Source organism: Salvelinus sp. IW2-2015, linkage group LG4q.1:29 (genome assembly GCF_002910315.2).
Source record: "Salvelinus sp. IW2-2015 linkage group LG4q.1:29, ASM291031v2, whole genome shotgun sequence".
NCBI lineage: Eukaryota > Metazoa > Chordata > Actinopteri > Salmoniformes > Salmonidae > Salvelinus > Salvelinus sp. IW2-2015.
Window position 1 is genome coordinate 88,375,681 of NC_036842.1, and position 27,465 is coordinate 88,403,145.

The 27,465-nt window shown below is 43.8% G+C and overlaps 1 protein-coding gene and 1 pseudogene across 1 annotated transcript in view; both read right to left on the bottom strand.

The window, feature by feature from the left end:
• Positions 1-27,465, bottom strand: part of LOC111962755 (transmembrane protein 263-like) — a 41,063-nt gene that overhangs the window by 6,603 nt on the left and 6,995 nt on the right. The window lies entirely within an intron of this gene.
• On the bottom strand, positions 23,203-23,915 carry LOC111962753 (glyoxalase domain-containing protein 4 pseudogene; annotated as a pseudogene).

Sequence of the window (27,465 nt, forward strand, 5' to 3'; positions counted from 1 at the left end):
AAGGTTACATTTAAAAATTATATATATATAAAACCAACTGCGTATTAATTTGTAGGCACGACAACAAATTCTGTCTCTTTAAATATATGGGTTTCTGGATTGACTAGAAGCTATCTTTCAGAAAACATATTGATGAGTTAGTTAAGAATGAAATGGGCTTCCTTTATAGGAATAGGGCCTATTGTGAAACAGCAGAAAACAAATCATTCAGTAAACATTCACTACGGTTATTGACTATGGTGATATTGTTTATATGAATACAGGTGCCACTGTATTGAAGGCACTGGACGCAGTTTATCATAGCACACAACGCTTTATTACGGGCGATAGGTTCTTTACACATCATCCCTCCTTGAAGTCTCCTAGATCGATGCATTGCACTCTTTTTCTTTATAAAGCCCTCCAGCTTACAGTACACTTCCACCATACCTTACTTCATTGTTAACCTGCAGATGTATGAGCTACCAGACTCGGTTTCAGGGATGGCTAAATCTGGAGATTCCTTCGATCTCCACTGAGTTAGTTAAATCTGCTTTTTGTTTTTTTGCACCTTACTTGTGGAATAATCTCCAATGCTCTCTAAAATTGGAAGAGTTGGTGCCTCTAGGGCAATTCAGATGGCTGATTGAGGACCTTTTTACTAAAGAATGTGTTTGTTTTATATGATTGTGTTGCTTTTCGTGTATTGATGTGTCTGTGTATATTGAGTTGTAAATTGATGTGTGTAGGGAAGGGAGATACCTTGTCGGTTGCACAACTGAACACATTCAACTGAAATGTGTCTTCCGCATTTAACCTCTTTATCAGAGAGGTGCAGGGGGCTGCCGATATCCACGTCCACGGCATCGGCGCCCGGGGAGCAGTTGTTGTTCCGGGGTTAACTGCCTTGCTTAAGGGCAGAACGGCAGATTGTTCCAACTTGCCGGCTCGGGGATTCAAACCAGTGAGCTTTCGGTTACTGGCCCAAAGCTCTTAACCACTAGGCCACATGCCACCCATATAGTGTATATTGATGTGTATGTTTGATACAGGGCTCTTCTATAAAAGAGACCTTGGTCTCAGTATGACTCCCTGTCAAGGTAAAAACAATAATACAAATATACAAATACAAGTGTGTTGGCAGGGCTGTTACCATTATGCTATTTTAGACATCTTTATCTGTGGCTGAAAGAATCACATCCATACAGCACCTCCTACACGCTGTCACCATCTTTACCACGTCAACCTGCGGCTCTGAATGGTGGTAGATCTGTAGTAGACCTGTATTCATAGCCACAGCAGAGGGTAGGTCTGCACCGCAAAGGGCCCTGGTTAAAAGTAGCACACTATATAAGAAATAGGGTGCCATTTGGGAAGTGTGCCCTAGATCTCTTTTTTTGCTGTGAACCCTCAAACAGAGGCTTCTCATGAACAATACTGGAGGCCAAGACACCAACAGCAGCTGTCACTAACACTCAGTACCATCTCATCCCTGAGCTGTGAGCTATAGTGTATAACTGATCAAAATACACCTTATGGAACAGCGGGAACCGTGAAGAGACACACACTCAGGCACAGACACACAGACACACAGACACACAGACACAGACACACAGACACACACACACACACACACACACACACACATGGATTTTGCATTGCAAATACGTGGTAGTAGAGTAGTGGCCTGAGGGAAAACAAAGTGTTGTGAAAAGTGTTATGAAATGTAATAAGTTAAATTGTATATAACTGCCTTAATGTTAATGGACCCCAGGAAGTGTATCTGATGCCTTGACAGGAACTAATATGGATCCATAATAAACCCCAAGAAGAGTTGCTGCTGCCTTGGCAGGAACGAATGGGGATCCATAATAAACCCCAGGAAGAGTTGCTGCTGCCTTGGCAGGAACTAATGGGGATCCATAATAAATACAAATACAAATAGTAGAATGTCACAACCTTACACCTCCTAAGCAACACCATAACGTGCTACATCGTTACAGAGTACAAGGAATTCTGTATGAATTCTCTGGAGACGTACATCATGTTGCCATCAAACACAAAACATGAACCCACTGTGAGTCAACAACACTCATGTCTATTAATATCTAATATGACTATGGCTCTAAACAGGGCTTCAGACAACACAGATTACACATTCTGAAACGTCTTCGTATGTACGACAAACTCCCAAAACATTGTTGAGAACAAACTCCCAAAACATTAGCTTGATGTTGGTCTGTAAGAAGTAGAAACAAACTCCCAAAACATTAGCTTGATGTTGGTCTGTAAGAAGTAGAAACAAACTCCCAAAACAATAGCCTGATGTTGGTCTGTAGGAACATGCATCAGTGATTTGGGACCTAAAGGTTTTACGAAGGGAGTATTCAGACCCCTTGACTTTTCCCACATTTTGTTACGTTACAGCCTTATTCTAAAATGGATAAAAACACATAATACCCAATAATGACAACGCGAAAACAGGTTTTTAGAATTTTTTACAAATGTATTAAAAAATAAAAAACAGAAATACCTTATTTACATAAATATTCAGACCCTTTGCTATGAGACTCGAAATTGAGCTCAGGTGCATCCTGTTTCCATTGATCATCCTTGATATGTTTCTGCAACTTGATTGGAGTTCACCTGTGGTCAATTTAATTGATTGGACAAGATTTGAAAAGGCACACACCTGTCTATATAAGGTCCCACAGTTGACAGTGCATGTCAGAGCAAAAACAAAGCCACAAGGTCGAAGGAATTGTCCGTAGAGCTCAGAGACAGGATTGTGTCGAGGCACAGATATGGGGAAGGGTACCAAAAAATGTCTGCAGCATTGAAGGTCCCCAAGAACACAGTGGCCTCCATCATTCTTAAATGGAAGAAGTTTGGAACCACCAAGACTCTTCCTAGAGCAAACTGAGCAATCGGGGGAGAAGGGCCTTGGTCAGGGAGGTGACCAAGAACCCGACGGTCACTCTGACAGAGCTCTAGAGTTCCTCTGTGGAGATGGAGAACCTTCCAGAAGGAAAACCATCTCTGCAGCACTCCACTATTCAGGCCTTTACGGTCACAGCAAATGAACCTTCTTATTTCATCAACACTGTCAAATACAAGTCTATTAAGGCTATAATAATGTAGAAAACAAATCAAATGATTCATTATATGTCATTTATAAATGACATAGGGGAAAGAAAACTACGTTTTGACATTCATTTAGTCTCTAAACAGCAGCCTTTCTTTGCATCCTCTGGAGTGAGCATGTGAAACACCATAAATATCATGTCCATACAACCTAATGTCACGGGCCGATAATAAACCCAGATGCTGATGGAGACAAATATTCCCTCACCGTCTGTGTTCTGGAACAACCTTTAAAACCATCCTTGTCTGCGTCCCAAATGATTCTCTATTCCCTATTTAATGTACTACTTTTGTCTAAGGTAGTGCACTATATAGGGAATAAGGTGCCATTTGGGATGAAACCCTTGTCTCTTCTTAGTGAAGAACCTCTCTCAGGAGGCCAGTAAATTGCAGAGGTAAGGTATGCCTGCCGTAATGCTTGCCATAAATAATAACCCCATAAAACAAAGATAATGTCTGTGTCCAAAATCGCACCCTATTCCCTATGTAGTGCACTGCTTTTGACCAGGGCTCTACTCAAAAGTAGTGCACTACATAGGGAATTTCCTGATATTAGGGACCAGCCAATCAACCTGTTGAGGGTATCATACCTGTATGGTAGGCTAGTTCAATTCTACCAGGGGAGGAAGCTTTAGCAGCATGCAGGCTAATTCAGCATCTGCTGAGTCTGAGGGGATGAGGTTACGTCCCAAATGAAACCCTATTCCCTATACAGTGTACTACTATTGACCATAGGCCTCATAGGCTCTGCTCAAAAGTAGTCCACTATATAGAAAATAGGGTACCATTTGGGATGCGACCCAAGGAGGAAGAGAATCCGGATACTGCAGTGTGGCGACTCACTGAGTCCCAGACGGTCTATTAGAGACTGACACACACACACACACACACACACACACACACACACACACACACACACACACACACACACACACACACACACACACACACACACAAGACAATTAGAGACTAGCTTTAATGTGAACCAATGAGCCTACAGGGAGCTGGGAGCTGCTGCTGCTGCCATGGCATCATGGCTCTCTCCTCTACTCTGTGTGTGTCTGCATGCATCTGTGTGTTTTACAGTGGACCCTGGTGAATCAGAAACCCAGGATACCTCTCCTGTACAATATACAGATCCTCACTTAGACCATTCCTTCTCCTCCTGCATAGTAACTACCTCATAACATCTGAATGGGAATACTGATTACACAACCAAGAGCTCCACGCTGCTATAACAGACAAGATCTACCTACTGTACCATATCTCTAGCAGATCTTTAGTGTCGTCTTGCCAACTATGTTTTTGGCTATATACCGACAGCAGATGGTATTCATCTTAGGCCTGCATTGTAGCTTAACAAGTTAAATATAGCTAGAATCCTTAGTTGCTACATACATTTTTTTTGGACTTATAAATTAATGATATATACCCATTGATTGTTGATGAATATAACTTATAAATGCCTCATGAGCTTAGTTCAACAGTCGCACCCCATCAGAACCCCAAATATAAGCTTGTTTTACTTGTTTGTAAACAATGTCAATGTAAACAATCACGGCATAGCCTCAAAACATGATTACAACTATAATTTGGATATCGTGGATGGTCAGTCCTCGCATCCATAGTTTATGCATTTGAAAGTGGTTGAATTTCTCCAGGCTCATCCCTCAGCTTTTTACCTAAACAGGGGCGGGGTGTCCGCTTTGTTATTGTTTCAACTAAGGATTCTAAATTTAAATCAGGACTTTTCTGTGTTTATTTATTTGAGAGCTTTGTGCGAAACACGGCTAGCCTCTCTAAACCTTTAATATCCTTGTGTTTAGGCAAGTATGACTTCACACTTGACTGGTCCATAATAAAATCACCAGATCAGCCAGAGTCCTCCACACACACACACGAGCACACATACACACACACCACACAGTCTTTTGTTAGATTAGATTTTTCCTATTTCTCCAACACAGTTTAGTGATCAAACTATTCTGCATTACACACAGGTTGGGAACTAGAGAATGATATCAATACCATACCGTTCTCTCAATCGATACCTCAGAGTATTTGGGACAAGGTGCAAAGAGGGGAATAAGAGCTGAACCCCTCCCTCAGATGGAACGGAGACAGGCAGGAAGGCCTCAGGGTAAAGACAAACCACAGGTCTATGTAAACAAGGAGAGCAGTCGAGACTACCACCACCTCAGTGTCTTAGTGGAGGGAGAAAACAGGAAACAAAGATAAACAACATGCCATCTGATATAGCGTAGCCTGAAAATATTTTTGGTATGTCAGATTGTTCTGGCAATTCTCACATAGAAAGCTAATTGAGAGGAAGGACGTTTGATATGCTTTTTACATTTGTATCATAAACAATTTTTGACAAAATCATGATGAAGGTGGCCATTTTAGGCCATTTGTAGACCTATACATGCCTCCTGTAAGACCCCTGACCCGATTCAGGAAACTAGGCATATGTCACAATTCACGACATTACAGGAGAGCAGTTTGAACGTAAAGATTTATTTTTTATCAAAATGTGTTTTTTTTTTAACAAATGCCTTCTTGAACATGTGAACTTGCATGTGCCTTAATAACAAACTTGTATACCATCTATAAATATGAATAAAATTATTAAATTGCGAGCCTTGTTTGTTAAGCCACATGAAGAGACAGCAACCTTCCCACTAGCCATGATTGGCTGAGATGAGTGGGCTGGACATGCCGAGAGATGAGTTCGGATTGGTCTGCCATATAAAAGGCTTTTGTCCATTTGAGCTGGTCAGTCTGTGTTGGTAATCCTGTCGAACGCGGCTTTTTTTAATGTATCGTGTAGTGGAGCTGCATAATTATTGCTCTCCACTTTCTGGGGAATCGAGTTTTGAAATCAGTGGAATTAGAGTATGATACCTAAAGAGATGGGAAAACACCTGTTCCCTTATCACATCTTCAAACTAAGGGTATTTCAAATCAAAAATGAAATCAAAGTTTATTTGTCACGTGCGCCGAATACAACAGGTGTAGACCTTACAGTGAAATGCTTACTTACAGGCTCTAACCAACAGTGCAAAAAAGGTATTAGGTAAACAATAGGTAAGTAAAGAAATAAAAACAACAGTAAAAAGAAAGTGAAAAATAATAGTGGCGAGGCTATATACAGTAGCGAGGCTACTTACAGACACCGGTTAGTCGGGCTGATTGAGGTAGTATGTACATGTAGATATGGTTAAACTGACTATGCATATATGATGAACAGAGAGTAGCAGTAGCGTAAAAGAGGGGTTGGCGGGTGGTGGGTGACGGGTGACGGGACACAATGTAGATAGCCCGGTTAGCCAATGTGTGGGAGCACTGGTTGGTCGGGCCAATTGAGGTATTATGTACATGAATGTATAGTTAAAGTGACTAGGCATATATGATAAACAGAGAGTAGCAGCAGCGTAAAAGAGGGGTTGGGGGGGCACACAATGCAGATAGTCCGGGTAGCCATGATTACCTGTTCAGGAGTCTTATGGCTTGGGGGTAAAAACTGTTGAGAATACTTTTTGTCCTAGACTTGGCACTCCGGTACCGCTTGACTGGGGTGGCTGGGGTCTTTGACAACTTTTAGGGCCTTTCTCTGACACAGCCTGGTGTAGAGGTCCTGGATGGCAGGCTGCTTAGCCCCAGTGATGTACTGGGCCGTACGCACTACGCTCTGCAGCGCCTTGCGTCGGAGGCCAAGCAATTGCCGTACCAGGCAGTGATGCAACCAGTCAGGATGCTCTCGATGTTGTTACTGTAGAACCTTTTGAGGATCTCAGGACCCATGCCAAGTCTTTATAGTTTCCTGAGGGGGAATAGGCTTTGTCGTGCACTCTTCACGACTGTCTTGGTGTGTTTGGACCATTCTAGTTTGTTGGTGATGTGGACACCAAGGAACTTGAAGCTCTCAACCTATTCCACTACAGCCCCGTCGATGAGAATGGGGGCGTGCTCGTGCTCGGTCCTCCTTTTTCTGTAGTCCACAATCATCTCCTTAGTCTTGGTTACGTTGAGGGATAGGTTGTTATTCTGGCACCACCCGGCCAGGTCTCTGACCTCCTCCCTATAGGCTGTCTCGTCGTTGTCGGTGATCCGGCCTACCACTGTTGTGTCGTCTGCAAATTTAATGATGGTGTTGGAGTCGTGCCTGGCCATGCAGTCGTGGGTGAACAGGGAGTAGAGGAGGGGAATGAGCACGCACCCCCGGGGGGCCCCAATGTTGAAGATCAGCGTGGCAGATGTGTTGCTATCTTCCCTCACCACCTGGGGACGGCCCATCAGGAAGTCCAGGATCCAGTTGCAGAGGGAGATGTTTAGTCCCAGGATCCTTAGCTTAGTGATGAGCTTTGAGGGTACTATGGTGTTGAACGCTGAGCTGTAGTCAATGAATAGCATTCTCACATATGTGTTCCTTTTGTCCAGGTGAGAAAGGGCAGTGTGGAGTGCAATTGAGATTGCATCATCTGTGGATCTGTTTGGGCGGTATGCAAATTGGAGTGGGTCTAGGGTTTCTGGGATAATGGTGTTGATGTGAGCCATTACCAGCCTTTCAAAGCACTTCATGGCTACGGAGGTGAGTGCTACGTGTCTGTAGTCACTTAGGCAGGTTGCCTTTGTGTTCTTGGGCACAGGGACTATGGTGGTCTGCTTGAAACATGTTGGCATTACAGACTCAATCAGGGACATGTTGAAAATGTCAGTGAAGACACCTGCCAGTTGGTCAGCACATGCACAGAGCACACGTCCTGGTAATCCGTCTGGCCCCGCAGCCTTGTGAATGTTGACCTGTTTAAAGATCTACTCACGTCGGCTACGGAGAGCGTGATCACACAGTCGTCTGGAACAGCTGATGCTCTCATGCATGCCTCGGTGTTGTTTGCCTTGAAGCGAGCATAGAAGTGATTTAGCTCGTCTGGTAGGATTGTGTCACTGGGCAGCTCTCGGCTGTGCTTCCCTTTGTAGTCTGTAATAGTTTGCAAGCCCTGCCACATAAGATGAGCGTCGGAGCCGGTGTAATATGATTCAATCTTAGCCCTGTATTGACGCTTTGCCTGTTTGATGGTTCGTCGCAGGGCATAGCAGGATTTCTTATAAGCTTCCGGGTTAGAGTCCCGCCCCTCGAAAGTGGCAGCTCCACCCTTTAGCTCAGTGCGAATGTTGCCTGTAATCCATGGCTTCTGGTTGGGGTATGTACGTACAGTCACTGTGGGGACGACGTCCTCAATGCACTTATTGATAAAGCCAGTGACTGATGTGGTGTACTCCTTAATGCCATCGGAGAATCCCGAAACATGTTCCAGTCTGTGATAGCAAAACAGTCCTGTAGTTTAGCATCTGCTTCATCTGACCACTTTTTTATAGACCGAGTCACTGGTGCTTCCTGCTTTAATTTTTGCTTGTAAGCAGGAATCAGGGGGATAGAGTTGTGGTCGGATTTACCAAATGGAGGGCGAGGAAGAGCTTTGTACGCGTCTCTGTGTGTGGAGTACAGTTGATCTAGAATTTTTTTCCCTCTGTTGGCACATTTAACATGTTGATAGAAATTTGGTAGAACTGATTTAAGTTTCCCTGTATTAAAGTCTCTGGCCACTAGGAGCGCCGCCTCTGGGTGAGTGGTTTCCTGTTTGTTTATTTCCTTATACAGCTGACTTAGTGCCAGCATCTGTCTGTGGTGGTAAATAAACAGCCACGAAGAGTATAGCTGAAAACTCTCTAGCAAGTAGTGTGGCCTGCAATTTATCACAATATACTCTACTTCAGGCGAGCAAAATCGAGAGACTTCCTTAGATTTCGTGCACCAGCTTTTGTTTACAAATATGCACAGACCGCCCCCCTCGTCTTACCGGAGTGTGCTGTTCTATCTTGCCGGTGCAGCGTATATCCCTCTTGCTGAATATCCATGTCATCATTCAGCCACGATTCCGTGAAACAGGATGTTACAGTTTTTGATGTCCCGTTGGTAGGATATTTGTGATCGTACCTCGTCTAATTTATTGTCCAATGATTGCACGTTGGTGAGTAATAGACGGTAACAGCAGATTTCCCAATCGCCTTCTACTGATCCTTCCTCCTTCCTTCCTCTTAGCCTTGGCGGGTGTTAGGAGAATGTCCTGTGCGTCCTGCTTGTTGAAGAAACAATCTTGTCTAATCCGAGGTGAGTGATCGCTGTCCTGATATCCAGAAGCTCTTTTTTTTGCCGTAAGATGGGTTGCAGAAACATTATGTACAAAATAAGTTACAAATAACGCGAAAACCCCCCCACATAATAGCAGAATTGGTTGGGAGCCCGTAAAACTGCTGCCATTTCTTCCGGCGCCATTTTTATTATCATTTCATTATTCATTATTATTTGTGGCATGCATCCATGACAGGGAGACGCATCCATCATGCATGATGATGTATAAGGGTAAGATAGTCTAGCGTTAGCTAGCTACATTTTCAGATATTACACGTTTTTACAGAAAGTGGTTTCATTTCAAGCTAAAGTGTACTGTTAGCTATCCCTAGCTAACGTTAGGTGGCTGGCTTGTTAGCTAATGTGATGTGTGTGATCTTACATGTTTTTTACCCAGCTAGGTTAATTCTTTACCTAGGTAGCTAGCTACATGTCTTAAGCTAAAGTGTACAACACCCGTTGAATATGGCTGGTGTCAGTAAACTTCGGCAAAAAATTATGAAATTGTTGCCAGCAGAGCTGGTTAGGCTGTTTTCATGTTATCCAGAGGTAAACAAATCATTGGCCAGAGTGTCAAGTGTGCGCTCTGAATGCAAGGAGATGGGTGGGGCTAAAGCTTAAGAGGGGGTAAAATGATGCTGAGTGGGTGTAGACAAAGAAGAGCTCTCTCACCGAAACACTAAAATGGCATTTTCTCAAAACTTAGTTTACAAGTTGATCAACTTTCATAGCAGAATTACTTTTCCATTGTTCCTCAAATGTAGTGTATGATTTACCATTTTGTAGCTTTGAGTCTCTACTTCTATCCAATGTAAAAAACAGAAATTAAAATGTTGCTGCTACATAAGACCGAATCCAGGTGGTGAGTCACCTATGATCCGTGAAGGTACATGACACAGACAACATCTTGGTGTCATTGTTCTCTCAAACATGGAGAATGTCTAGATTCTGAAAACAAAAATTACATTAATTCAACATTAAAATTACTAATATGAACTTTGGATTTTGTTCATTTTTAAACATATTGTTTTAAACAATATACTCTACAAGTTGGCCTACATCACATTTCCAGAGTGGGTACTCTTCTACTTTTTAAGTTCTGATCCATTTTATGAGCACCACCAACAAAGTGAATGGGAAAATGGATTCAAAGGGAACTCCCTCTGTTGGTGATTTGCTGAATGTGGAATCCTAAAGGAGTGATGTGACTAGCTAATGACCTGTAATGTCATTTTCTATGTATAAAATGGGTAATGTCTTCAAAATTAGCAGAAAACACACTGAATATATTCTTCCAAACAATATGTCGAAAAATAAGCAACATTGAAAAGGGTAGTTTTTAGGTATTCATATTAATAGTTTTAATGTTGAATCAATTAATGGACACTCCATATTTTAGAGCACACTACAAGGAGTACAATGGCACCAAAATGCTGTCTGTATCATGTGTTGTTCACGGATCATAGGGTCTTACAAAAGGCATATATACATGTAGGTCTAAAAAGGGCCTAAAATGAGCACTTTCATCAAAAAAAACATGTCTGATAAAAATGCAAAAAGCATTGAAGTTTCAATGAGAGAATTGACAGAATAATCTGAGATACCAAAAATATATTTGGGCCTTCTTGGTGTGGAATCGCCCGTTATTGTTCACACCCTGGAAATAGTTGGTAAGTATACACCAAACACAATAATTTAGATAGCCAACACTTTTCCAGATTGAATGCTTTGTAAGATAACAACTGTTGTAGAAAAAAAACATGTATTATTTAAGGATTACTTTTATTTAACTATTGACCTCATCTAAAGGCAATGGTGGCAAAAATTGACAATAAATAAACCTGTTATTTACATATCAGACAGAGTTTGATTCACAGGGTCTGGGCATTTTACACCCCAAATTACACATTTGGTCACACATTGTAGACTGATTTCACACTGTTCCTCAACTACCTGAAAAGAAAATGTCTGTTTACCGACTGTGTTTGACACCATGCAGCCTCCTCCACGTCACCCCACATTAGCGGAAGAAAATACTTCACCCTAACAGCCCAGCAGCCACCCGCCCGTCTCTGTCTTTATCCGTCTCTCACTCAGCCTAAGCTTCTGTCTCAGTGCTTCTTAACTAGTGTTGTCTCCAGGAAGACAAGGCAAGGCGATGCTGAGCTCAGCAGTGCTGTTAACTGAGGTGATGACGACTCAAGTCTCAGTAAACTCCAACCTCCTCCACAGCACAGCACACATATCTGCAATGCAATTAAAAGATAGTCGCAAGTATCTAGACCTGACGACTAGTTATTATGTCTTTGTCACTCAATTAACACATTAAGTCTGCATCCTATGGGCCCTGGTCAAAAGTAGTGCACTTCAAAGGGAATAGGGTGCCATATGAGAAGCAGTCTAAAACATTAAAACCGAGCTCCGTTTTGCTTAGCTTTAACCTTCCTACAGTGGTCTCAAATAGGACACTGAATCATCTCGACTCAGATGTTCGCAGCAAGGCCAGATCCTGTATTTCTGCTACTGGCGGTGTTTATATCGGGTTGCATTCTTTATTTATACTTCAGTCAAATTTGACTTGCTACCTGCACACTCAGTATTATAAAAACAAACTCTCGTCATAGGCTGAGCAATAGGTTTGAGGTCGTACGCTCCTTACGTAAGATAGTGAAATAGAGACCTCTCCCAGCTACCCAGCACTAAGACATTATACACAAGTCACATAGCCTTCATACAAGTACACGTACAGTTAGTCACGCAAACACACACGGACGAACAAACACATACCCCCCCAACACATACACAGTCCATAAGTCAACTGCAATATCTACAGGCAGAGGCTCTTCAACTAGCTTCGCTGACAGGCGGTGTCCGTGCCTACACTGCTAACGCATGAACATGGTCCCTACAGACAGCAGGGCCAGTAAAGGCCAGTCAGTCCTAAGGATAACCAGAGCAGGGTGATGGAGACATGTACAAACATCAGGCAAACCAATCATGTCTCAGCTTTGTATTTTCCCTCATGACTCTGCATACGACCCATTGACTAAAGCTGATTATCCTCCCACACATTCCTCTCCTCAAGGCTGCATAACTCAACCTAACTCCCAACAACACAACCTTCCCTAGAATAATATCACTATGATCTACTCAGCTTCTGGCTATATATGACCTGACCACCCTTTCCCTCCCATCTCCCACCTGTCAGACTGTCTGCTATGATATGTTCCTTCTAGGAATTTGTCATTGCACTGTTAGTTGCTGTTGTTGGGTAGAAGTAAGTGTCTAAGACAGAGTTCTGTTGAACAATTAGCAGGCTATAGCAGTGGGGAAACCAGGCAGGCAGTTAAACAATAGATCAGTCTGTCACAAAATCGAGTGTCTGTGCTCAATGGTAAATTAGCTCACGAATATATATGTGTGTGTGTGTGTGTGTGTGTGTGTGTGTGTGTGTGTGTGTGTGTGTGTGTGTGTGTGTGTGTGTGTGTCAGACATCTGAATCAGTATTGGTCTTGTGGGTTGTTGATTTCATGCAGCACCTTATTTCTTCAAATATCACGTCGACCAACACTTCATCGCCCCGTTACCAGGCAACTACCACTTGTGTCAAAAAACAACAACAAAACATCACTCATTCCATCGCTGAATTTCCATCCATTTTTCAGAAGATGTTAGACTTAAAATGATACTGCCAGTGTTATTTCCCTCTTATTCAAGCCTGAAAGTCTGAATTCTTTTTTCTCTTCAGCGCAAACCTCAAAAGAACCCTTCCGTTTGTCATCCTGAGAAGAAAACGCAAAATAATAATACTTTCGTCTAGCACTGACTTTCTCTCCATTTCCTCTCACCCTCTTCTGGGAAAAGAGCTCTTTGTACTTTCCAACAAGAGTGCTAAAGATCAATCCAATTCCACAGTCATGAATAAAATGTCACTTTGTCTTTTGATACAGAACTATGACATTTCAAGGGTCTGCCAAAAAGGTTTTAATTAAGATATTCTCTTTTAGGGACAGGAGGGGGGGGGGGGTTCTTCTTTCCAATGAGTGTAAGTAGTTCTCAGTCATGTATTAAGAGCGTAATAGTTATTTTCTCATTTTAGATGTTTCTTTTGCAATTTTTTTGCATCTTAGCAGCCTGGTTGATTGTTCCGTTTGGTGTGTGTGGAAACAACATGTATCCTAATGACTGGTGAAAAACAAAAGCCTGAATGAGAAACTAAGCTACATAGTAAACTGTGTTAAAAGTAATTAGTCTAACTATTTTCACCCAGAAAAAGATCCCATATCATCGGTCCCCAAGTAAAATTCGGAAAAAATTATTATACTTTTGTTCTGGTCCTCGACCATCCGTCAAGAAAAAAAAAATCGCCCCGCGGCTGAATGTAATTGGAATAGAGAAATGGTGATATTTGAGAACATATCGCCAGTGAACAGAGTAAATTACCATATATAGGCATAGTTTACTTCCATTATTACATCCAACAGTGTCTTCCATCTCTCTGACCTGATGGAATATATCATCATCTATCGTTGCAGTGCGGCAGCAGCTCTGACTCTGGGATATATCATCATAACATCCTCTCTGACTCTGGGATATATTATACTCTCTGACTCGGGTATATCATCAGAACATTCTCTGACCTTGGGATATTAATTCTTCTGCTCTGGGGATTAGCATCAGCTCTGATCTGGGGTATATCATACCCTCTGACTCTGGGGTATATCTACTTGACTCTTATACTCGACTCTGGGGTATATCATACCCTCTGATCTGGGGTTATCATACCTGTCTGACCTGGGGTATATCATACCCTCTGACTCTGGGTTTCATCATCTGACTCTGGGGTATATCATCAGCTCTGACTCTGGGGTTATCATTCAGCTCTGACTCGGGGTATATCATCAGCTCTGACTACGGGTTAGTATCTCAGCTCTGAACGGGGTATATCATCAGAACATCTCTGACCTTGGGATATATAATCGCTCTGACGCTAGGGTATAGCATCAGCTCTGATCGGGGTATATATACGCTCTGACTCGGGGGTTATCATACGCTCTGACTCGGGGGTATTGCATCAGCTCTGACTCGGGAGGTATTCATACGCTCTGACTCTGGGGTATATCATCGCTCTGACTTCTGGGTATAGCATCAGTCTGACTCTGGGTATAGCATCAGCTCTGACTCTGGGGTATAGCATCAGCTCTGACTCTGGGTATAGCATCAGCTCTGACTCTGGGGTATAGCATCAGCTCGACTCTGGGTATAGCATAGCTTGACTCTGGGATAGCATCAGAACATCTCTGACCTTGGATGTATAATCCTCTCTGACTCTGGGTATCATACGCTTGACTGGGTATATCATACGTCTGACTCTGGGGTATATCATACGCTCTGACTCTGGGAGTATCATACGCTCTGACTCTGGGGTATAATATCGCTCTGACTCTGGGTAATATACGCTCTGACTTGCGGGTAATATACGCTCTGACTCTGGGGTATCATACGCTCTATTGGAGCGTAATCATCGCTCTGACTCTGGGGTATATCATACGCTCTGACTCTGGGGTAATCATACGCTCTGACTCTGGGGTAATAGCATACGCTCTGACTCTGGGGTATAGCATCAGCTCTGACTCTGGGGTATGCATAGCTCTGACTCTGGGGTATAGCATACTCTGACTCTGGGATAGCATCAGCTCTGACTCTGGGTATAGCATCAGCTCTGACTCTGGAGTATAGCATCAGCTCTGACTCTGGGATATAGCATCAGCTCTGACTCTGGGGATATGCATCAGTTCTGACTCTGGGTATAGCATCAGCTCTGACTCTGGGGTATAGCATCAGCTCTGACTCTGGGGTATAGCATCGAAAATCTCTGACCTTGGGATGTATAATCTCTCTGATCTGGGTATCATGCTCTGTGGGTATATATCGCTCTGATCTGGGGTAATCATACGCTTGACTCTGGGTATATCATACGCTCTGACTCTGGGTATATCATACGCTCTGACTCTGGGATATCATACGCTCTGGACTCTGGGGTATATTCCGCTCTGATCTGGGGTAATCATACGCTCTGACTCTGGGGTATATCATACGCTCTGACTCTGGTATATCATACGCTCTGACTTCTGGGGTATATCATACGCTCTGATTCTGGGGTATATCATACGCTCTGATTCTGGTATATCATACGCTCTGACTCTGGGGTAAATCATACGCTCTGACTCTGGGTATATCATACGCTCTGACTCTGGGGTATATCATACGCTCTGACTCTGGTATATAACGCTTGACTCTGGGGTATATCATACGCTCTGACTCTGGGGTATATCATACGCTCTGACTCTGGGGTATATCATACGCTCTGACTCTGGGTATATCATCGCCTCTGACTCTGGGTATATCATACGCTCTGGCTCTGGGGTATATTCATACCTCTTTTATTTTATTTTTTTTATTTAACCTTTATTTAACCAGGTAGGCAAATTGAGAACACGTTCTCATTTACAATTGTGACCTGGCCAAGATAAAGCAAAGCAGTTCGACACATACAACACATAGTACACTAGGAGTAAACAAACATATAGTCAATAATACAGTGAAAAAAAAAATAGGTCTATATACAATGTGAGCAAGTGAGGTGAGATAAGGGAGGTGAAGGCAAACATATATGTATAAATAAATAAAAATATAAAAGGCCATGGAGGCGAAGTGAGTACAACACAGCAAGTAAAATAAAAACTAAAAAAACAATGGAATGGTTGGTTTGCAGTGGAAGAAAGTGCAAAGTAGAGACAGAAATAATGGGGTACAAAGGAGCAAAATAAATTAATAAATAAATACAGTAGGTAAAGAGGTAGTTGTTTGGGCTAAATTGTAGATGGGTTATGTACAGGTGCAGTATCTATGAGCTGCTCTGACAGCTGTGGCTTAAAGCTAGTGAGGAGATAGGTGTTTCCAGTTTCAGAGATTTTTGTAGTTCGTTCAGTCATTGCAGCAGAGAAACTGGAAGGAGAGGCGTCCAAAGGAAGAATTGGTTTTGGGGGTGACTAGAGAGATATACCTGTGGAGCGCGTGCTACAGGTAGGTGCTGCTATGTGACGCGAGCTGAGATAAGGGGGGCTTTACCTAGCAGGGTCTTGTAGATGACCTGGACACAGTGGGTTTGGCGACGAGTATGAAGCGAGGGCCCCAACGAGAGTGTACAGGTCGCAGTGGTGGGTAGTATATGGGGCTTTGGTGACAAAACGGATGGCACTGTGATAGACTCGATCCAATTTATTGAGTAGGGTTTTGGAGGCTATTTTGTAAATGACATCACCGAGTCGAGGATTGGTAGGATGGTCAGTTTTACAAGGGTATGTTTGGCAGCATGAGTAAAGGATGCTTTGTTGCGGAATAGGAAGCCATTCTAGATTTGACTTTGGATTGGAGATGTTTGATGTGAGTTTGGAAGGAGAGTTTACAGTCTAACCAGACACCTAGGTATTTGTAGGTGTCCACATATTCTAAGTCAGAGCGTCCAAAGTAGTGATGTTGGACAGGCGGGCAGAAGCAGGCAGCGACTGGTTGAAGAGCATGCATTTGGTTTTACTTGTATTTAAGAGCAGTTGGAGGCCACGGAAGGAGAGTTGTATGGCATTGGAGCTCGCCTGGGGGGTTGTTAACACAAGTGTCAAAAGAAGGCCAGAAGTTAACAGAATACTGTTGTCTGCGTAGAGGTGGATCAGAGAATCACCAGCAGCAAGAGCGACATCATTGATGTAAACGAGAAAGAGAGTCGGTCCAGAATTGAACCCTGTGGCACCCCCATAGGACTGCCAGAGGCCGGACAACAGACCCTCCGATTTGACACACTGAACTCGATCAGAGAAGTAGTTGTGAACCAGGCGAGGCAATCATTAGAGAACCAAGGCTGTCGAGTCTGCCAATGAGTGTGGTGATTGACAGAGTCAAAGGCCTTGGCCAGGTCAATGAATACGGCTGACAGTATTGTTTCCTATCGATGGCGGTTACGATATCGTTTTTGACCTTGAGCGTGGCTGAGGTGCAACCATGACCAGCTCTGAAACCAGATTGCATTGCGGAGAAGGTGTGGTGGGATTCGAAATGGTCGGTAATCTGTTTGTTGACTTGGCTTTCGAAAGCCTTAGAAAGGGCAGTAGGATAGATATAGGTCTGTAGCAGTTAGGGTCAAGGGTGTCCCCCCTTTGAAGAGGGGATAACCGCAGCTGCTTTTCAATCTTTGGGGATCTCGACGACGACAAGAGAGGTTGAAGAGGCTTGTAATAGGGGTGGCAACAATTTCAGCAGATAGTTTTAGAAAGAAAGGGTCCGATTATCTAGCCCGGCTGATTTGTAAGGGTCCAGATTTTGCAGCTCATTTAGAACATCAGCTGACTGTATTTGGGAGAAAGAGAAATGGGGAAGGCTTGGGCGAGTAGCAGAGGGGGCAGTGCTGTTGTCCGGGTAGGGGTAGCCAGGTGAAAGCATGGCCAGCCGTAGAAAAATGCTTATTGAAATTCTCAATTATAGTGGATTTGTCGGTGTGACAGTGTTTCCTATCTTCAGAGCGGTTGGGGCTGGGAGGAGGTGTTCTTATTCTCCATGGACTTTACGGTGTCCCAGAACTTTTTTGAATTTGTGTTGCAGGAAGCAAATTCTGCTTGAAATAGCTAGCTTGGCTGTTCTAACTGCCTGTGTATATTGGTTTCTGGCTTCTGAAGTTGCATATCACGGGGGCTGTTCGATGCTAATGCAGAACGCCATAGGATGTTTTTCTGTGGTTAAGGGCAGTCAGTCAGGAGAGAACCAAGGGCTATATCTGTTCCTGGTTCTAAATTTCTTGAATGGGGCATGCTTATTCAAGATGGTGAGGAAGGCATTTAAAAAATGACCAGGCATCCTCTACTGACGGGATGAGATCAATATCCTTCCAGGATACCCCGGCCAGGTCGATTAGAAAGGCCTGCTCGCTGAAGTGTTTCCAGGGAGCGTTTGACAGTGATAGAGTGGAGGTCGTTTGACCGCTGACCCATTACGGATGCAGGCAATGAGGCAGTGATCGCTGAGATCTTGGTTGAAACAGCAGAGGTGTATTTGGAGGGCAAGTTTGTTAGGATGATATCTATGAGGGTACCCGTGTTTACGGAATTGGGGGGGTACCTGGTAGGTTCATTGATAATTTGTTGTGGATTGAGGCATCAAGCTTAGATTGTAGGGTGCTGGGTGTTGAGCATGTTCAAATTTAGGTCGCCTAGCAGCACGAGCTCTGAAGATAGATGGGGGCAATCAGTTCACATATAGTGTCCAGAGCACAGCTGGGGGCGAGGGTGGTCTATAGCAGGCGCAACGGTGAGAGACTTGTTTTTGAGAGGTGGATTTTTAAGTAGAAGTTCAAATTGTTTGGGAACAGCTGGATAGTATAACAGAACTCTGCAGGCAGTCTTTGCAGTAGATTGCAACACCGCCCTTTGGCCGTTCTATCTTGTCTGAAAATCTTGTAATTGGGGATGAAAATGTCTGAATTTTTGGTGGTCTTTCTAAGCCAGGATTCAGACACGGCTAAAACATCGGGTTGGCAGAGTGTGCTAAAGCAGTGTGACAAAACAAACTTAGGGAGGAGGCTTCTAATGTTAACATGCATGAAGCCAAGGCTATTACGGTTACAGAAGTCATCAAAAAGAGAGCGCCTGGGGGATAGGAGTGGAGCCAGGTACTGCAGGTCTCGATTGGGTAATCTACGCTCTGACGCTGGGGTATCATACGCTCTGACGCTGGGTTAATCATACGCTCTGACGCTGGGTAATCATACGTCTGATCGGTATAATACGCTCTGATCTGGGTATATGCTCTGATCTGATATACGCTCTGACTCTGGGGTATATATACGCTTTGACTCTGGGGTATATCATACGCTCTGACTCTGGGGTATTCATACGCTTGACTCTGGGGTATTCATACGCTCTGACTCTGGGTATATCATACGCTCTGACTCTGGGGTATATCATCGCTCTGACTCTGGGTATTCATACGCTCTGTCTGGGGTATATCATACGCTCTGACTCTGGGGTAAATCATACGCTCTGACTCTGGGGTAATCATCCGCTCTGACTCTGGTGGTAAATCATACGCTCTGATCTGGGGTTAATCATACGCTCTGACTCTGGGGTAATCATACGCTCTGACTCTGGGTATATCGCTCTACTGCTATCATACGCTCTGACTCTGGGGTATATCATACGCTCCTGACTCTGGGGTATATCATACGCTCTGACTCTGGGGTATATCCTCGCTCTGACTCTGGGGTATATTCATACCTCTGACTCTGGGGTAAATCATACGCTCTGATCTGGGGTAAATCTACGCTCTGACGCGGGGTAAATACGCTCTGACGCTGGGGTAATCACGCTCTGACGCTGGGTTAAGCATACGCTCTGACTCTGGGGTATGATCGGCTATTGACTCTGGGGTATCATACGCTCTGACTCTGGGTATATCATACGCTCTGACTCTGGGATCTCGCTCTGACTCTGGGTATATCATACGCTCTGACTCTGGGTTATATCGCTTGACTCTGGGGTATTCATCGCTCTGAGCTGGGTATATCATTCGCTCTGACGCTGGGGTAAATCATACGCTCTGACGTGGGGTAATCATACGCTTGGCTGGGGTAAATCATACGCTTGCATCGGGGTTCATCGCTCTGACTCGGGGTATATCATCTATACGCTCTGACTCGGGGGTATATCTATACGCTCTGACTCGGGTATATCATATACGCTCTGACTCGGGGGTATATCATACGCTCTGACTCTGGGGTATATCATACGCTCTGACTCTGGGGTATATTTATCGCTCTGACTCTGGGGTATATCATTACGCTCTGACTCTGGGTATTTCATACGCTCTGACTCTGGGGTATATCATACGCTCTGACTCTGGCGGTTATCTACGCTGCTCTGGGGTTATCTACGCTCTGACTCTGGGTATATCCATACGCTCTGACTCTGGGGTATATATACGCTCTGACTTGGGTTCCTGACGCTTGACTCTGGGTACGGTCGCGCTGACTTGGGGTTCACCGTCAGCTCTGACTCTGGGTTTCCGTCCGCGCTGACTCTGGGGTTCACCGTCCGCGCTGACTTGGGTACAGTCTCTCTGATGGGTACACCGTGCTCTGACTCTGGGTACACCGTAGCTCTGACTCTGGGTTACACCGTTCGTCTGATCTGGGGTACATCGCGTCAGCTTGCTGACCTTCTGGGTACATCGTCAGCTCTGACTCTGGGGTACATCGTCAGCTCTGGACTCTGGGGTAACTCGTCAGCTTGATCTGGGTTAACATCGTCAGCTTGACTTGGGTACATCGGGCAGCTTTGATCTGGGGTACATCGTCAGCTCTGACTCTGGGGTATATCATCCTCTCTTACTCTGACTCTCTGACTCTTTGGTATATCATCTCTGACTGGGATATATCATTAGCACAACTGCATACTCAAACAAAAACAATCATAATGGGGGAAAAATATGAATAAAAAAAGTTGCAAAAAGAGGAGAGAAGACAGGAATAAACCATTGTGCTCGTATAGAAGGTGTAGTCATGCTGAAACCAAACGTGGTGGGAACGAAAACTAGCCTACACTGAGAGAATATAATACTGCGTAGTACAAGGCTTGTTCTACAGTAGGACAATAGAAACCATGTCCCTGATGATGAATGGTTGTAGGCTCCTGTAAAGAAACATAACTAGAATGCTTCTAAAAACAGCTTGACGAACAATCACCAGATTCCAAGTCAGATAATAGACATTAAACATGTCCCGTCCCAAGCACTCAACCTTTAGTAGAGGCTGAGTAGGCAGCAAGGATTCAGTTTGCTGGTGAAAATACTTCTACATATAAGCCTAGCTAGCTACACTGCTCAACAAAACACTATTCTCACTATTGGGCTGGTAAAAGACCTGAGGAAATGTATGCTAATAATAGACCCATAGAACCACTATACAATACAACATATAGCAGGCCAGTTTGTACAGCACAGAAGCTTTTCAAGAAAAGAATACATGATTTCCTTGATATGAAATAGCATGGTCTGGTAAACAAAACTAGTATTGTCCTATAAGCAATTCTTATGCCTCCTGTCCACTACTCTGTCCGACACATGACAAGAAAGACATTACAGACAAAATCTTTACAATTGACATACATTTCCAACATTAACATGTAGTGTAGTGGAAAAAAAGTCTGAATAATTGTCCTATTGCATGGCTGAAAATACAAGTGAGTGGTGTGAAACTACAATAAGCCATTTCCATGCTTCCTGTCAACTACTCTTTTGAGTGGTCTGAAACTACAATCTAGCCTATAGTCATGAATCTTGTCCTTGGGGCAAAAAAAATTCCACTAGATGGGCCAGCTGCAAAAAAAACAAAAAAACAAACCAAATATATATATATACACATATACATACATACACACACACACACACACACACACACACACTACCGGTCAAATGTTTTAAAACACCTTCTCATTCCAGGGTTTTTCTTTATATTTTACTATTTTCTAATAATCATGAATACATCAGTGAAGACATCAAAACACATATGGAATCATTTAGTAAACAAATCAAAATATATTTTATATTTTAGATTCTTGAAATAGCCACCCTTTTCATTGAATATATGCTTTTTGGTCTTAATTTAAGGTTAGGGTTAGGAATTAGAGTCAGCAGTGTGGTTAAGGTTAGGGTTAGGAATTAGGGTCAGCAGTGTGGTTAAGGTTAGGGTTAAGATTTGGGTTAAGCATTAAGGTTAGGGTTAAGATTAGGGTTATGTTTAAAATCAGATTTTAGGACTTTGTGGCTGTGCCAGCTAGTGACAACTATGCAGGGAAGCCTCCAGATTCATGATGAGAAAAAGGTTGAACATGCAATATATCTTGTCAACAGCAGCCTTTAAGCACAGTATCTTATTGATACATCAAATGTGTGATTCGTCCTGTTTCTTTTTGTAATATCCCTTGTTGTATGGTGTGTTTCCATGTGATTTAATTCCCACATCCATACTGCCTGCTTTAAAAGGTACAGACTGCGACTAAACTTCTTGTCGTTTGTAAACAACAGAGTAATAAAACCATATATTTTGGGTCATAATAAAGACAGACAGTGGTGCTAAACTCATTATATTCTTCAGGAATCAATGGGTATACATCAATCATTGAAATGACCATTAAACAGCTTCCCAAATCCCAGACTGCCCGCTTTAGGTCCAGCTCTCCCTTCTCTGAGACTCTCCCCTCAGCCCACTCTGACTGGGAGGCTGGATGAGAAATAAGGCTGAATTTCTGCTGGCCCTGACAGGACCCAATCCCTCATCTGCTGGGATTTATGGAAGAAAATCAAAGTTGTTCAGCTCCTACATCTCACACACACACACACACACGAGACACCAGACACAGACACAGAAACACAGACACACACACACACACAACACACACCAACACAACACACACACACACACACACACACACACACACACACACACACACACACACACACACACAGCATTTCGTGTCAGTGTTTGTGCTCTGAAGGATCTAACAGAGACATCCATCCATCACCTGAGCCATTTCCACGGCAGGCAGACAGGGTCTGTTTATGGGATGTATGGCCACATTTGGACGGTAGCAGAGTGCGTGTGTAAAAGCGGGGACGAGACAGAGAGAGAGAAAGAGAGACAGAGAGAGAGAAAGAGAGACAGAGAGAGAGAAAGAGAGACAGAGAGAGAAAGAGAGACAGAGAGAGAGAAAGAGAGACAGAGAGAGAGAAAAAGAGACAGAGAGAGAGAAAGAGAGTTTGAGTTTTAAAGAACCTTTATTGGGTCTGGGAACCAACAGCCCAATAAAGGCTCAAACAACAACGCAGATCTCATGGGGTGTCCAGGCTAACCAAGATAGTAAGGATTTTACGGTTTTCTTTTGTCATCAGTGCTTCAAGATCTGCCAACTGCTCACGTGGACAAGAGAATGCTATACGTCCAAAGGCTTTCCCATGATCTACTGTCCCAACAATGTTGTGAAGCTGTAGTTTACACTGAGTGTCTGTGAATCCCATCAGCACAGCCTTCTTCTCCTCATTGTTCTCTTTCACCTTCATCCCCAGAAGGGAGGAGCAGCAGTGTATTGATTCCTGCAAGTCAGACCCTGCCGGACTCACCTTCTGTATGGGTTCATTGGGAGGCTGTTCTTTGTCCACTAGGTAGAAGTGATAACCTCATGGGGCCTCAGCCAGAAAAAGGCCTTTTCAACCTCAGTGAGGGGATAACTAAGGGCCAACCAAGCTGCTTAGCATTGCTGACAGCCTACATAATTGCCTACATAATTGTAGATCAGTTCAGCCACAAAGCGACCATCCTCTGGCCCAAAGTCGACCATTGCCTTGCTCCATTTTCCATGATAAGGGCCCTTACAAGTTGCTTTACATCCCTCTTCAAACTCTTTGAAATCTTCATGCCGAGCACATCTCGGTAAAAGGTGGCTGTTTTGCTTCTGTCACCCACTTTGAAAACTAACTGCAAGGCTCACTTCAAAGCCATGATAACCCAAGTGAGTTTGTTATGTACTATATGATTATATATCACACTCAGTTTGTCTAAGTTGATTGAGGATCCTTGAAATTGATTGCCATATAGAGAAGAGAAAGGAAAAGCAGAAGAAACCACAGAGAAACCAGACAAAGAGAAAAAACACACCCTATAAGGCATGAACATCATCATTGTTTTAATTTTCTCTTAACCTTACCACGTTTCCCACTACCTTTGGTTGCAGTGACAGCAGTAACAAATTTCCTCAAGCGGAAACGCTTCTTCACACTCAACTGGTCTAACTACTGTGGGTTTCAGAGAGAGATAAGGTTGAGAGAAAGAGACAGCAGCATACCACCCTGCATACCACTGCTGGCTTGCTTCTGAAGCTAAGCAGGGTTGGTCCTGGTCAGTCCCTGGATGGGAGACCAGGTGCTGCTGGAAGTGGTGTTGGAGGGCCAGTAGGAGGCACTCTTTCCTCTGGTCTAAACAAAGATCCCAATGCCCCAGGGCAGTGATTGGGGACACTGCTCTGTGTAGGGTGCCGTCTTTCGGATGGGACGTTAAACGGGTGTCCTGACTCTCTGAGGTCATTAAAGATCCATGCACTTATCGTAAGAGTAGGGTGTTAACCCCTGTTCCTGGCTAAATCCCAATTTGCCCTCAAACCATCACGTCACCTAATAATCCCCAGTTTACAATTGCTCATTCATCCCCCTGTAACTATTCCCCAGTCTCTGCAAAGAGAACGTGTTCTCAGTCAACTTACCTGTAAAATAACGGTTAAAAAAAAAACACCATAGCTGACAAATCACAAACTTATCAACATAAAAAAAAAAATCTGCCAATTTGACAGATTTCCCAAAAGTCTGATCCAGGAACCCATTTACCTCCTCTAGATTGTAAATTGAGTCGTCACCAGATGCTATCATATCAACAGAGACGTCCATATCCTTCTGATCCTCCTCAACAGAGGCCACAGACCCCTGACTCCCCTCAGCCACATCCTCTCAACACTTCCCACTTACACCCCATCACTCATACCGGGCATCTCCTCCACTACCTGGAGGAAAGCCCCTCCTGTACCCATCACTCGTGCTTGCACATCCCTCACCAGCCTTGGGAAGTGGCTCCCCAAATCCATCCTGAGTTCCTCCAAGAATATTTTTCTGCTGCACATAGACGCTATTCCCCTCGTGTACAAGCCGCAAACTCAGTACCCTCAACACGTACAACTTGTTCCTCAGCAACAGGTCTGTGCTGCTCTACCACTGTCGGCCCACCTCTCCTACATCAGTGGCCCAGGCGTTACAAGGACCAACCTGCGCCCCTCCCTCCGCTCCCCTTTTCAGCGCAAGCATGTCATTTATGGCCAACATCTCCACAACTCAAAACACCGTTGACTACTTACTAGCATAAGCCAAATACACGTCTGTTGTCATACTTGACCTTTAAACGATAACCCCAAGTGTGCTCCAGAGTCCAAAAACATAAACACCTGTCGCCCAAAACGACAAAACCTATTTCAACGCGGTTTTGAAGCTACATAACCTGTTTCAGAGCCGGTTATGTCGTTTCAAACACCCGGCTCTGAAACAGGTTATGTCGTTTCGGCGACAGGTTTTTATGTTTTTGGACACACTTGGGCGGTATCGTGATTTAACTGATCAATAATTATTATGATCAATAAGTAAATCACTACGTGCACCACACTGCATAATGCAGGAAGGTACACCTGGAGGTTTCAATGGGAAGGTGAGAGGTCAGAGGTTACAGGTAAAGATTATTTTCAATACTTCAACACACAAAGGCATGTGGTGTTGGGTTGTCTTGGAGCCCTGGGAGCTTACAGCGAAAGCTGTGCTTTAATGTGAGCCAAGGTTCTCTATCCTCTATCTACTCTGTCCTTGTGCTACGGCCATATGGCAGAACAMAAGACACAGGAAGTATTGAAAAGGAAAGGTGAACTGTGAAGCAGTAAATCAGCTTTTGACAGGTTGGTTGATGACTATGTTTGTAGTGTGTCTCTCTGACCAAACCCTTGTGTCCCTGGATACCAAAGAGGACCAAAGTGAAAGCAGTGCTCCGCTCTCATCTCAGCCAAGGCTATCTCTCCTACAATGGTTGTCCTTGTGATCTGGCCAGATGGCAGGAGATACAGCAGGATTCAGAAGTGAAGGCATTGTCAACTACAGAACAGTTACTTGGTACACGTTGGTTGGTGGTAATGCTTGTAGTATCTCTGAAGACTAGCGTCCCCTTGTGTCCCCAGAAAACCAAAGAGGGCCAAAGCTCTGAGTTCCATTTTCCTCTGCAACCATCAATTCATTTATTCAATATCCATGCACCCGGGGCAGACGAGGAATGTGACTTTAATTCCTGAGTAGCTGAGCCAGCTTAGGACCAGACAGATGAGTTAGGCCAGTTTCGGTCATTTCTCCACCCAACACAGGAAATACTCGCAGATGCTCGTATCGTCATAAACATTGTGTTAGACCAGCAACAGAAGGGAAATATTTGGCTAGATTAACCCCTGATTCCTTATGCTACAAAAGGTAGGCTAACTACTGTGGGTTTCAGAGAGAGATAAGGTTGAGAGAAAGAGACAAAAGAGAGAGGTGGGAGAGAGATGGGACAGACATGGGCCAATAAAGTAATGAAGTGTCATAATTTGCCAGCACAGATGGCAGACTTGGCGCCTTGCTGATTTTCATTGTTCTTGCAGAAAGTCTGCTATAGAGAGACTGTCAGTCCTTTGAACACAGCAGCAGTGAGGAAGGAGAGCTGTTCTCTCAACCTGTCAGGCCTACCACATTATCAATGTATGCCTTCTGACAGAAACGTGCTGATAAGACAAAATAACACGCTGTGGAAAATAATTGGATATGAACATCCACAACACAAACAGTTCACTTTTCTTCATCTAAATTGCTCATATTTGACAAGTAGACATTCTCTCTCTATGTCTCTCTATCTGTCTATGTCTCTCTCTCTGTCTCTCGCTTTGCCTCTCTCTCTCTCGTTCTGTCTCTCTCTCGCTCTGTCTCTCTCTCCCTGTCTCTCTCTCCCTGTCTCTCTCTCCCTGTCTCTCTCTGAGACAGCAAATGTTGTTTTCATCATTTTGTTCAAATGCCTCCTCACTTGCTCCTGTCTGCATGTATCCTCTAGCAAGCCTCCCAGAGGAGGATTTCGTTTACAGTAACACAGAGATGTGAACAACCATTCAGGGGATGTCTTTAATAAAAATACATCTATGCAGTCAAATGGGATATAAACACAATGAACAGTGATCAAATATGTTCCTGTATTTCTGTTTCATGACAAACCATGGAGTAGTTGCGTTCCATCCCTGGGATAATACTATCTATATTCTCAAATCTTTAGTAGGCCTACCATATACGCTTGTATGCCAATGGTGTGATCCACACTTAAATGGGTGAGTGATATTGTTATAAGAAAGATGACCAAACAGAATGTTGACCACTGACCGTGTGTGTGTTGCGTGCATTGGGTCCTCTCTCCTCACTTTCCTATGGTTATGGAGTTCAGCAAAAAAAAGAGT